Source organism: Ursus maritimus, unplaced genomic scaffold (genome assembly GCF_017311325.1).
Source record: "Ursus maritimus isolate PB19 unplaced genomic scaffold, ASM1731132v1 scaffold_14, whole genome shotgun sequence".
NCBI lineage: Eukaryota > Metazoa > Chordata > Mammalia > Carnivora > Ursidae > Ursus > Ursus maritimus.
In genome coordinates, this window is record NW_024423786.1 from 5,186,716 (window position 1) to 5,199,593 (window position 12,878).

A 12,878-nucleotide genomic window follows, 5' to 3' on the forward strand; every position below is an offset into this window, starting at 1 on the left:
CTCAAGGAAATGCCTCTTACTTGAAGCATTCTACCTCGGGACAGCTCCTGCACTTCCTCCAGGAAGGCACTTACATCAATTTATAATCACAAATACATAAAATAACTAAGAACATAAGACTCTAAGCTCTGTAAGGGCAGAGACTATGTGCGTTTTCCCCACCATCTTATCCCTAGGGTCTAGCACAGTCCCTGGCACCTACCACGAAGAAACGCAATAAAGCCTCAAGAATGAATGAATGCATGAACAAACTCTAAAACCACACAACCAAACACAACACAAACCAAAGAAATCTACTACAAACCACCAAGCGAGACCCCACAACCATAACATATGCAAGCCCCTCACATCCTACACCACGTAAAAAATAAACATAAAACCTACATATCCTGAAATTATACACCCAGCATGAATGCTACCCGGCTACATGCCGCATACACTACACAGGCCACAGTCGCACTCATCACCGTCTCGACCGCACACAACACCCGCCACATAATTCAACAGGATGATGCACACATCGCATAAAAACACACAACATGAAAGACTCGACCCCACAGAGCAGACATGACCACTTCACACATCGCACGGACGCCACACCAAACGCTGCAGACCACTCCACACAAACTGGGAACCCAAACGCCTCAACCTCACACAACCAGGGAACCAAACACACTCAGGAGACAACCGCCCACCCAGACTCAGCCCCATAACGAAACACAATTATGCACGCCCCGCCTAACCACACAACCAAACGGAGCCCAATCGTCGCAAGCACACACAGGCGAAACTCGCGGCCCGAAAGCCACTTCTCCCACCAAGCACGTCACACCCACCACAACCACACACATCCCACACCCGCATGGCCCGCCCGTCTCTGCTCCTCACGGGAGCCGAGCTCCGGCCCCTCAGGCCCTGCCCGGTCCTCTGTACCCGGCCGCGCTCCCACTGGTACGCAGGCCCGTCGGGTCCTCCGGCCCGGGCTCTGGGCCTTTGCGGTCCCTCACTCAGCAGCGACCGCCATCTCCATCGGCTGCTCGACGCTCGGCAGGCGCGCCTGCGCGGCACCGAAACCGGAAAACAGGCTGACAGACGCCTGTCGAGCGCCGAATCTCCGAGGGCGCGAAGGGGCCGAGGTGGGTTCCAACAGTGCAAGGCGGCCAGTGGCTTCTGCGCAGGCGCTGTAAGAACCAAGGGGGTGGGACTCGGTAATTTTGCAAGGTTTTCCTGCCCTAGGTGCTTCCGAGCAACGCGTAAGAGTCAGTCCCTTGCTCTCCAGCTCGTTGTAGCGGTGGGAAAACCAAAGCCTGAGTTTCTTTAGCTTTTAGCCAACGTGTGCGATGGGTGAGGGGGCGGGGGTGGGGGGGATGTTTAACACTTACTCGCCGACTCCCAACTACGGTTCTGAATTAATTTGGGTCAATTAAAGTTCCTGAGAGCTAGAGATAACAGGAATATTCAGGAGACTTGGAGGATGTGGAAAGAGCCAGAATAGCATCACATCAGACTGGGGACATGGAATGAAGTGGAGTATCCATCCCGAGGGTATATAGAATGGTCAAATCTGTGGGAAACCTGTGGCATTTTCAAATGCAAATCCAAACCGCAATGAGCTATTACCTGACACCTGTTAGAATAGCTCTTATTGAAAAGACAAGAAATGACGTGTTGGTGAGGATATAGAGAAAAGTGAGCGCTTGTGCACTGTGGGTAGGAAAGTAAATTGATGCAGGCACTATGGAAAAGAGTATGGAGGGTCCTTGAAAAATTAAAAATAGAACTATCCCCCCATCCAGCAAGTCCACTTCTGGGTGTTTAGCCAAGTAAAGTGAAAACACTAACTTGAAATCAGGTATATGAACCACGATCACTGTTTCCACCATGTTTTTTGCAGCATTATTTACAATAGCCAAGATATGGAAACAACCTAAGTGTCCATCGATGGATGAATAAAGGCTATATGGAATATTATTCACCCATAAGAAAGAATAAAAGCTTGCCATTTGCAACAGCATGGATAGACCTTGAAGGCATTATGCTAAGTGAAATAAGTCAGAGAAAGACAAATACCGTATGACCTCACTTATATGTAGAATCTAAAATCACAAAAACAAAAACCAAGCTCATAGATAAAGAGAACAGATCGGTGGTTGCCAGAAGTGGGGGGGGGGTGTGAAATGGGTGAAGGGAGTCAGAAGGTACGAACTTCTAGATATAAAATAAATCATGGGCATGTAATGTACAGCATGGTGTCTATAGTTAATAATATTATATTGCATATTTGAAATTGCTGAAAAGAGTAGATCTTAACAGTTCTCGTCTCAAGAAAAAATGGTATAACTATATATGGTGACATTTGTTAAATAGATTTATTGTGATGATCATTTTACAATATATGCAAACTCAAATCATTTTGTTGTGCATGAAATGTATATAATATATACATAATGTATATATAATGACATATGTCAATTATATCGCAATTTTTAAAAAGTACAGGATGATCACTCAGCACTGACTCTGTGCGCTGCATTGTGCTGGTTAACATGGGGTATATAGGCACAAAACTTCATCCCAGTCCTGGGAAGCTATTTGCTTTGTACCCTGCGCGAGAGCTGGCATCCAGCAATGTCCTGGGCTCCAGAAGAAGAGCTGCAGAGCATGATGGGAAGATTCTGAGCTTTGGGGTCAGGAGGTGACCTCAGTTCATGTTTCAGAAGTGTTACTTGCCTCCTTTGCCTCCTGGTAGCACCATCTGTAAAGTGGGATGAAAATCATAGTTTCCACTTCATGGGGTTATGAATATTGAGTGAGGTATGTGTATGTGGCAGTGAGCGTGTGTGTGTGTGTGTGTGTGTGTGTGTGTGTGTGTATGCCTTTAACACTAGCTCTGGCTCTGGACAAGAGCACTGCTTCTGCAATTAGCACTGGGCCTCCAACAGCTTCCATTTAAGGACACAGGGCTCCCAGTAGGGAGAGCATTGAGTAGAAGGCAGTGCCCAGTGAACAGGCAGGGAGCTAGGGGTCCAGAGGCCTGGGTTCTAGCCCTGGCCACACCTTACTTTGTGACTTTGAACAGTTCCCTTCCCCTCTCTTGGTCTCAGTTTTTTCACCTGTATAGATAAAATGAGTTCCAAAGACTTGCAAGCTCTTCTATTTTCATCAACCTGATGACCAATTTTTTGAACTTTACAGGGTTGGCAGGAATGGACAGTGGTTTCCTTTTGGGCACTGGCACAGACAAGGAAGAGAACTTGCCAGCCTCTCAGAAGTAAAACAGGAGACCAAGCTCTGCCTCTCTGTTGCTACTTCTGTCTTGGGGGGTGAAAATACCCGATGAAGAGTCTGGGACCAGATAAGTCTCAGAATCGGCCACTCTTATAGGCAAGACTATGTTTGGGGTCAGGTGATGCACCTTTTATTAAACTATTATGATTTTGCCTGTCATTCTACCATTTACGAAAGGCAGTGTTACATTCACCATTTCACTTGCTCAAAAAAGCAGTGGCAATGTGGCCTGCAGCTTGTGAATTAATTCTGGAAATCATGATGGATCAGCCACTGCTGTTCCGTTGCTATTTTTAAGGGTGATGATGGTAAAGAACTTCTTGTATGCTTTACAGTTTATCAAAACCATTTTCATTATTTATATCCTTTGAGTAGGGGCGCCTGCATGGCTCAGTCGGTTAAGCGTCTGCCTTCGGCTCAGGTCATGATCCCAGGGTCCTGGGGTTGAGCCCCGCATCGGGCTCCCTGCTCAACCTGCTTCTCCCTCTGCCTGTTGCTCCCCCTGCCTGTGCTCTCTTTATCCCATTTCAATAACAACAGTGGCTAATATTTACTGAGTGATTCACAGGTGCCAGTCATTGCTCCGTGCACTTTATGTGCGGGGATTTGTTTAATTCTCATACAATTCTATGTGGTACCAACTAATATCATTCCCATTTTTAAAGTGAGGAATCTGGCACGCCTGGGTGGCTCCGTCAGTTAAACGTCTGCCTTCAGCTCAGTCATGATCTCAGGGTCCTGGGATCGAGCCCCACATCGGGTTCCCTGCTCAGCAGGGCGTCTGCTTCTCCCTCTCCCTCTGCCTGCCACTCCCCCTGTTCATGCTCACTCTGTCTCTGTCTCTATCTCTCTGACAAATAAAGAAATAAAATATTTTTGAAAAATAAAGTGAGGGATCTGAGGCACAGAGAGATTAGGTGACAACCTCCACTTTTTCTTCCTCTGTGAAGGCCTGGTCTCTGAGCCTTCCTGCGTCTCTCAGCATCTTCCAGGCACCAACCACGTACCAGGCATAGAGATAAAGGATGTGAGGAGAATAAGGCAGGATGGTCTCTCAGTCTTGGAGGAGGCCGTAGCTGGCAGAGAATACAAACACTCACACAGCAGTTAGTTTCAAATATATATATATATATAGAGAGAGAGAGAGAGAGGGAGAGAGAGAGAGAGAGGAGTGTGCACATGTGTTCAGATGCTCTGGCATCAAAGGGGAGGCTGATGAAACCCCCCATGGGAATTCAGGGCACGTTCCCAGAGGCAGCAACACGCAAGCAGAGCCCCCAGGGAAAGATGACCATGAAGAGCCTTCCAGGCTAGGGGAACAGCGTATGCAAAGGCATGATCACATGGGGAAGAACATGTGTCCTTTGAGCAGCTTAGAAAAGTTCATTCATGCTTAGAGCGTGGTTCCCAACACCATAGGGAGATGCTTCTGAGGGAGAAATCTGGAACTCTTCACCTTTGCCTTCCACCTTATGGCTCTCTCTCTCTAGCTCTCTCTCTGCCTCTCTCTTTCTGGCCCCTTATCATCGAAGTCTACCCCAAACAGCACCAGGCATCTTGGCACCACATTGAAAGCCCTGAGCAGGAAGAGGAACTCACGATGCCGTAAGCATACGTCAGGGGAGCGTGTGCAGCACGTCACGCAGCTCCCCAAGGATCTGGCTTCCCTCCAGGCTGGCCCAGGCCCCAGTTCTGCTGGCCTCTGCCAACTGGCGCTGCGGTGGTGAGCAGGCGTGTGGAAGGGGGCAGGCGGGCACGCCCCGTCCGCCGGCACAGGGAGACGAGGGTAACGAGGGAAGAACTGGCAGGGCCGTGGGAGGCAGGGCCTGGCCTGCAGAATTGGCGCAGGGTGTGCCATGTTGGGCAGCGTCCAAGGGGACTCGGCAGCTCCTGCTTAGGGTCAGAGAGGGAGAAAGCGGAGAACAGAGGAACAAAAAGAGGGACCGAGGGAAGGAAGAGGAAGGAAGAGAGGGAAGCAAGTAGGGAAATAGAAGGACAAGAAAAAAGTCAGAGGTAGCACCGCATGGTGGGTATAAGCACAGCCCCCAGGTTTTAATCCCAGTCCTGTAGCGAAGTGATCCCAGGCAGGCCGCTTAAATTCTCTAAGCTTTAGTTTCCTCATCGGTGAGCTGGGATAATAGTGCCTCCCTCCTAGGTTGGAGGATTGAATCGGTTACTATTTGGAAAGTGCTAGAACAGTGCCTGGCACATAGGCAGGACCATGTAAATGTTTGTTAAATAAAGAAAAAGGGGAGCCGTCATTCAAATACCTTGGCAGTTGTGTCACGCCCAGTCAGGCAGTGTCATAGGAGGCGTGAGGAGCCCGTCTGGTGTCATGGAAACATCTCTGAGAGTCGCGGCCCTGCCAGATGGGAACGCAGAAGAGAATCAAGTAATAACTACTTTCACCGATCCAAGGGAAGTGGAGGGTCGGCAGCGGCACCCTCGCAGACCTGAAAAGTAGGATCCATGTGGATCTCTTGGCTTGAGGGCACGTGAGCTGCAAGGCCACCCAATCCATAGGTTGCGTGCTGGCAACTCCTTTGACAAAGTAGGGCCACCACCAGCCATAGGGGCCTTTGGTAAATGGGAGAGAGGCCCCCCTTCAACAGATAAGCCCTGCACTTGGTGAGTGGGGCAGGGACTAGCCCTCTGCTCCCACTCGATCCCTCCACTGTCCTGTCCACAACGCACACAGGAGTCCCGGGCCCAGGGACGAGGGGGAAGGCTCAGCACGGTCCTCCGGTGAAGAGAAAAATCACACTGCTTATCTGCAGCTTCAAATCTCATTCTCCTGGCCTCAATCTCCAGAGATATGTGTGCTTGGCCGGTTGAGGAGTTATCCCAATTCCAACCAAGATTTGAAATAATCCATGTATATGTGGTATTTTAAGTATTTGGGGCATTTAAGAGTCTGGCGTGTGGAACATCTAACACATTAGACTTGAGACTCCAGTTTAAAATGCGTAACTCAGCAGTTGGCTTACACTTGCAATTTTAAGTTCATTCAACAAGCTCTGTATTAAGCCCCTGCCTACATGGAAGCCTGGGATAAACCAAGCGCACAGTAATTCTTGCTCTCACGGAGCTGCCACCCTAGCGGAGAGACACAGGCACTGCACAATAGATATACCAGCTAATTGCATTATATGGTATGTTAGAAAGTAGTAAGTGCTATAGAAAAAAGAAAGCATAGAGTAGAGAGGGTGGGGAGTGCCGGGTCCGAGTATTTGGTAGGGTAATCAGAGCGGGTCTCGTGAAGAAGGAACCATTTGAACAAAGACCTGAGGGCAGTGCAGAATGAGCCGCGTGGATCTCTTAAGGAAGAGCATTGCATGCAGAAGGGATGGCCAGTGCCAAGTCCTCAAGGCAGGGGCGTGCCTGGCGGATTGAAGAAAAAGAAATAAGGCCAACGCCCATGTTCACAGCAGCACTATTCACAACAGCCAAGTGCCCATGAACAGAGGAATGGATCAACAAAATGTGCTCGGTACAATGGACTATTACTCAGCCGTACGAAGGAATGAAATGTTGGTATATGCAAGAGGAATGGACATTTTCCGTTACGCTTAGTGAAATGAGCCAGATGCAGAAGGACAAATACTGTATGCTTCCATTTATACGAGATCCTTAGAATAAGCAAGTTTGTAGAGATGGAAAGTTGGACAGAGGTTACCAGAGGCTGGGGGGGGGGGGGGGTTGCTGATTCATGGGTATGGAGCTCTTATTGGGGGTGATGGAAAGGTTTTGGGTATAGATAGTGGTGCTAGTTACACTACACTGTGAATGTATTTAATGCCACTGAATTGTACACTTATGAATGGTTAAAAATGATAAATATTGTGTGTATTTTACCACAATTTAAAAAAATTAATGAGGCCAACACGGCTGGAACAGAGACTTAGAAGAATTAGTTCCGAGAGCTCAAGGGGAGAGGGCAGGTCATAGCTATCGCACGGCCTTTATTCTGAGTGGGGTGGGGGCCAAGCAAGGTTTGGAGTAGGGGAGGGACAGGATCCGACCTCTGGCTTCCGTACTGAGAAGAGAAGCAGACGGCAAAATGCCAAGTGTGCTTGGCACATATTGAACTCTTGACAAGTATCAGCTGCAAGCATTCGTACCAAGTCTCGGAAAGGAAGCACAAGTTCCAACAGTAGTTGCCTCTGGGAAGGCGAGCTGGAAGTGGAGGGCTCTGCCCAGGCGGGGGCGGAGGGCTGTGAGGAGCCGAGCCAGCCACCAGGGGGCGCCACAGGACCGCGCGAGAGCCGCGGACGGTCCAGGTTTTCACCGCCAAGGTCGTTCCTCTGGTTCCCGCCCAAGGCTTTCCAGCGGCTCGCTCCTGCCCGGCACTGTGGGGTGGGAGAGTCAGTTTCCCCGTCAAGCTCCTGCACTGCGGGATTTGAGGCCCCTTTTTTCTTGCAGGGGCACGACTAAGCAGCTGACGACAGCGTGGAGCTCAGATGGCACCGCACAAAGCCGTGTTCTGGACTGGCGTTGGGCCTTCCACAGAGCTCATGGGTTCTTTTCTCTTGCTCTTTCCACAATCTTTTCATTACAGTAAACGGTGCCTCCGATCAGCCAGGTGCTCCGGTCAAAAACCTTGAGGTCATCTCTGACCCCTCTTTCTCTCTCACTTCTAATCCATCAGCAAATCCTGTCAGCTTTTGCTCTGCAATGGATCTAACATATGCCCCCTCTGCCCACTTTGCCACCACCCAAGCATTTCTCACCTGGATGACTGCAGAAGCCTCCTCCCCGACGCCCCGCCCCTGCTCTCACCCCGCCCGCCCCTGCAGCCTCTGCTCCCCATGCAGACGGCGGGGGTCCTACTGGACCAAAGTCACGTCCCTCCTCTGCTCAGCACCCTCCCGGGGCACCCACCGAAGTCCTCACAGTGGTCCACAGGGCCCACACGACCTGGGCCCCAGGGCCCCTCAGACTCCTCGCTGGCCGCCCTCCCCGCCCGCGGTGTGCGTTCCCTGGGACCGCCTCGTGCTCCTGCTCCCAGACAGAGGCCGCCCCCCGCCCTTGGCATGTGCTCTTGCTGGTCCTGTGCCTGAAACACTCCTCTCCCACATTCTTTAGCAAGGTTTTTGTTTTTGTTTTTTTAAGATTTTATTTATTTATTTATTTATTTATTTAAGAGAGAGAGAGAGAGAGAGAGAGAGAGAGCAAGCACAGGTGAGCAGGGGGAGGAACAGAGGGGGAGGGAGAGGGAGAGAGAATCTGAAGCAGACACCACGCTCAGCTCAGAGACTGACTTGGGGCTCGATCCCATGACCCTGAGATCACAACCTGAGCTGAAACCAAGAGTCAGGCTTAACAGACTGAGCCACCCAGGTGCCTCGCCCAGATTCTTGAATGCCTTTCTCCCTCACCTCCACACACATGGCACCTCTTCCCTGACCACGCTATCAAAACAGCACATCCCAGGCCAGAGCTGGGAGCAGGAGAGGCAAAGCGCCCAGGGTGCAGAATTTAAGGGGCCCTCGCTCCCAGGACCATGCCTTTTTGTACTCTGGGAGACTTACTCGCCTCCCCCTGTTCCTGCCTCTTCACCAGCGTTCTTATCCTTTACTCTCTGTGTCCCTACTCTGCATTTGCTTTCTTTCTCACTTAAGAATCTGTGCGAGAGCGGACTGATTGCCTTCCTCCTCCTGGGATGCGCCCTGCAGGAGGGTAGGAATTTTGTCTCATTTACTGCTGTATCCCCAGCCTCAAACCCTGCTGGCCCGTAACAGGCCCCCAGTAAATGTTTGTTGAAGGACTCAGTGAACAAATGTGTATCTTGGGCAGGTTGCTAAGTCCCTCTCGGCCGCCCTTTGCGTGTCTGTAAAACAGAAATGACAGGAGCCCACCCCCCCCACCCCCCAAGCTGTGGTGAGGACTGAGATTGCGCACCCAACACACGTCATGTGGTTTCTGACGTACAGTGGGCGGTCAGTAAAGGTCAGCAAGGACCAGTCACACAGCCCCTCCCAGCTGCATGGAAGGCTGGGAACTGTGGGCCAGGCCAAGTAGCTACATGCCAGCAGCTGCCCACCATGGTAGAGAGGCACCCGTCTCTGGTGGACAGCTCGCCCTTTCTGCCTCAGAGTTTCTCAGACCAGGTCTACACTCCCTGAAAGCCTCAGGTTTGAGCCTCTGCCAGGCTATCAAGTCACCAGCTTTGCTGGGCTGGTGTGAGAGACCACTCCAGATATCAACTGTGTGCACCCCAGGCCAGGACAGTGATTCCCTGGATTGGAAAAGATAGCAGTGGGAATCTCATGGCCTCAGCCTCTCTCTCTCTCTCCCTCTCTCTCTGAATCGTGAGGACACAACTTGTCCCAGCTGTCTTCTGGCTGGCTCTCTTCGGTCCAGCAGATTGGACAACCCAGCATGGCCAATCACAGTGAACTTGTGAGGAGCAGAAGACCCCAAAAGTATTGGGGAAAAAAAATAGAGAAGAGTCTGGGACAGGCCAAGTCTTCCCCTACATGTTCAGGGCTCTTTTCCCCCTGACTCTGTGGGTAGCCAAATCTCCCCGCTCCTCACCTTTGTCTCCTCTCGGCATCATCATCATTATCACTGCAGAGCGGACACCCGCTGTGCTTTCCTGGCTGGCATACACCCCCTTCCTGCTGGTAACATCTCCATTCCTTGGGGGAACCATCCTCCCCTGCCTCAGTCTATGAGTCCAGGATTTTCACATGAGCTTTAAGATCCAGCCCCCGCCCCTGCCCCGCCAGAACAGCGTCTCACACTCCCACTGGCCTCTTGCCTCAGCTGAGTCTTCCTTCCCTAAAGGCCCTGTGTCGACATCTGGGAAGCCCCCCAAAACCAGTGGTGCACAAAGGATCTTCTGTAAAAAGACAGGCTGCCTCTGGCCCACACGGACTGAGAGCTGAGAGGCTGGTCTGCAAAGAGAACTCCCTTGTGACAGAAGCTCTGCCATTCAGCTATTGCTGTGTAACAAACACTCCTGAACTCAGTGGCTGAAAACCACCACTAACTCAGTGACATGAGCACTTATTTTTGTTATCAGCCTGCCTATCAGCCAGGCAGTACTTCTGGTCATACGTCCGAGACCAGCCACTGCCCCAGGTCTGCAGGCCTGATCTTAGCAGGCCTCTGTCACGTGTTTGGGGATTGGCTGGTCTAGAACAGCTGTGACCGAGAGAAATGAGTTCTGCTCCATGGGGTCTCTCAGCTTCCAGCAGGCCAGGCCAGGCTGTTCCCAGAAAGCTAATGAGCAGAAGTAGGCTGGGTCTCCTGAAGCATAAGCTCAGAACTGTCACACTGTCACTTCTGCTGCCTTTTAGCCTTTCTGTTGGCCGAAGCAAGTCACAAGAACGGCCTAGATCCAAGAGTGGAGAGATAGACCCATCGCTTTCTGGGAGGAACCACAGAGGGTAGGTGTCCGTTCAAGGGCTTCCGTAACAAGGTACCACAGACCGGGTGACCTAAACGATGGAAATTTGTTTCCTCACAGTTCTGGAGGCTGGAATCCAAGATCAGGGTGCTGGCAGGGACGATTTCTTCTGAGGACCCTGTCCCTCGTGTGCAGGTGGCCGCCTTCTCTCTGTGTCTTCACATGGTCTTCCCTCGGTGCATGTCCGTGTCCTAATTTCCTCTTCTCGTAAAGACACTATATCGGATCAGGTTCACTCTAATGACCTCATTTTAATGTAATTACCTCTTTAAAGACCCTATCTCCAAACACAGTCACATTCTGAAGGTATGGGGGGGGCCTAAGGACTGCAATGAATTTTAAAGTTACATAACTCAGTCCATCAAGGATAGAGATTGTAGCCATCTCTGTGCTCAGTCTAGCAGAAACCCAGCTTTATCCCGTGACTGATGATGACCCTACAAGATAGACGTTAGTCACCAATTCACTTGCCAGGAAGCTGAGGCTCCCCGATAGTAAGTGGCTTGTGGAGTCAGCACAGGAGTCCGGGTCCTCCCGACTGAAAGGCTCTCTCACATTCTCTTTTCCCCACTGTGGGTGTGTTCTGGGGGCAGAGCCCAAGCTGGGGACAGGTCATCTGGAAAACCAGTTCTTCCTCTTGAATAAGCTGACATGAGAAACAGGACAAAGGCCAACCCTGTGGTGCTCCAGGGACGCCCCCCCCCCTTTACTGGACCTTGTCTCATGACAGAGCAAACACAGAGAACACCCAGGTCTCCCTTCCCTTGACCTGAAAACACACTGGTTATTTCTTGAAACCGAGAACCTTGAATTTGGGACCTCAAGCAGGCACACTTCCCAGCCTCCTGCGGGGTGCCATTCCTGGTCTGTTCTAGACATAGGTTTAAAGCAGTGAATAGTATCTTTCCCACGTTCCTATCAGACTGCTTTTTACTAATGGCATAAGCTGTGCTGTTTTCTTGTCTTGTCACCTTTGCACATACCATTCCCTTGCCTGAAGTGCCCTTCCCTTTTCTCCTACCCCTTCTAAGCCTGGCTAACTCCTAGTCAACCTATGGAACCCATTTCAGGGAGCCTGGGTGGCTCAGTCAGTTAAGCATCTGCCTTCAGCTCAGGTCATGATCTCTAAGTCCTGGTGTCAGGCTCCCTGCTCAGCAGGGAGTCTGATTCTCCTTCACCCTCTCCCTCTGCCCTTCCTCCCCCCACCCCAGCTCTTGCTCTCTCTCCCTCTCTCTGTGTCTCTCTCAGTCAAATAGATAAGTAAAATATTATTAAGACTATTTATTTATTTATTTATTTATTTATTTGATATAGAGCAAGCACGAGCAGGAGGGAGGGGTCGACGGACAGGGAGAAGCAGACTCCCTGCTGAGCAGGGAGCCCAATGCGGGGCTCAATCCCAGCACCCTGGGATCATGACCTGAGCCGAAGGCAGATGCTTAACCTACTGAACCACCCAGGCGTCCCAAATAAAATTTTAAAAAAGAAAAAAGAACCCATTTCAAGGCTCTGCCCCCCTCTCCCCCCCAGACAGAGGTGACACTTCATCTCTTGTAGTCCCCAGTCACGGTTCCCAAGCCTGCCGCTCCACTGGACTGTGAGCTTCTCAAAGGAAGGAGAGCTGTCTTACTCCTGTACCAGCCACACCCTACTTGTGAGAACTTGAGCAAGTTCTTTAACCCCTCTGTGCATGAGTTTGTTCACCTGTCAATTGTGTGAGGACCCAGTGAGTTCCTATATGCCAAGCACATAGAAGAGAATCTGGCGCAAAGTTGGTATTCAGTAAATGTGAGCTATTATTATCTGTGTTATTATCCCCCGGTGCCCTGACTAGGACCTGCCCAGCAGTTATTTGCTGAATTAATGAATTATGAATGACCTTCAACTTCATGAGCAGAAGCGAGTGCATAGGGATGAGAGAGAAGTAAGAATATCACCAAGCGCCTTAAGCATTTTAATTAGAGCCTCCTCCACACCCCCGTGCTGTCTGGCCACTGTTTTCCGCTCCTATTTTTGTACAGCCTGGGTGGCACTTTGAGGATCAGAATTTGGGGCACCGTCTTCTGCGTGCGTCCTGAGCCCATGTGCCAGACCCAGTGGCCTCCCACATGCCTCCCAGCCGCCTGCTTTAAATAGCTTCCCCTTGCTAACTGTTAATATAAAGGCTGGAGCAGAG

The 12,878-nt window shown here is 50.7% G+C and overlaps 1 protein-coding gene across 2 annotated transcripts in view; it reads right to left on the reverse strand.

The window, feature by feature from the left end:
- The window catches only part of RBSN (rabenosyn, RAB effector), a 29,078-nt gene extending 27,154 nt beyond the window's left edge, over positions 1 to 1,924 (reverse strand). Inside the window, exon 1 of one of the 2 annotated variants that reach the window (XM_008697839.2) lies at positions 934 to 1,924. The gene's annotated coding sequence lies outside the window, so the exon portion shown is untranslated. The remainder of the gene's footprint in view (positions 1 to 933) is intronic. The other variant, XM_008697838.2, reaches the window with a different exon arrangement.
- Positions 1,925 to 12,878: the final 10,954 nt, after the last annotated feature.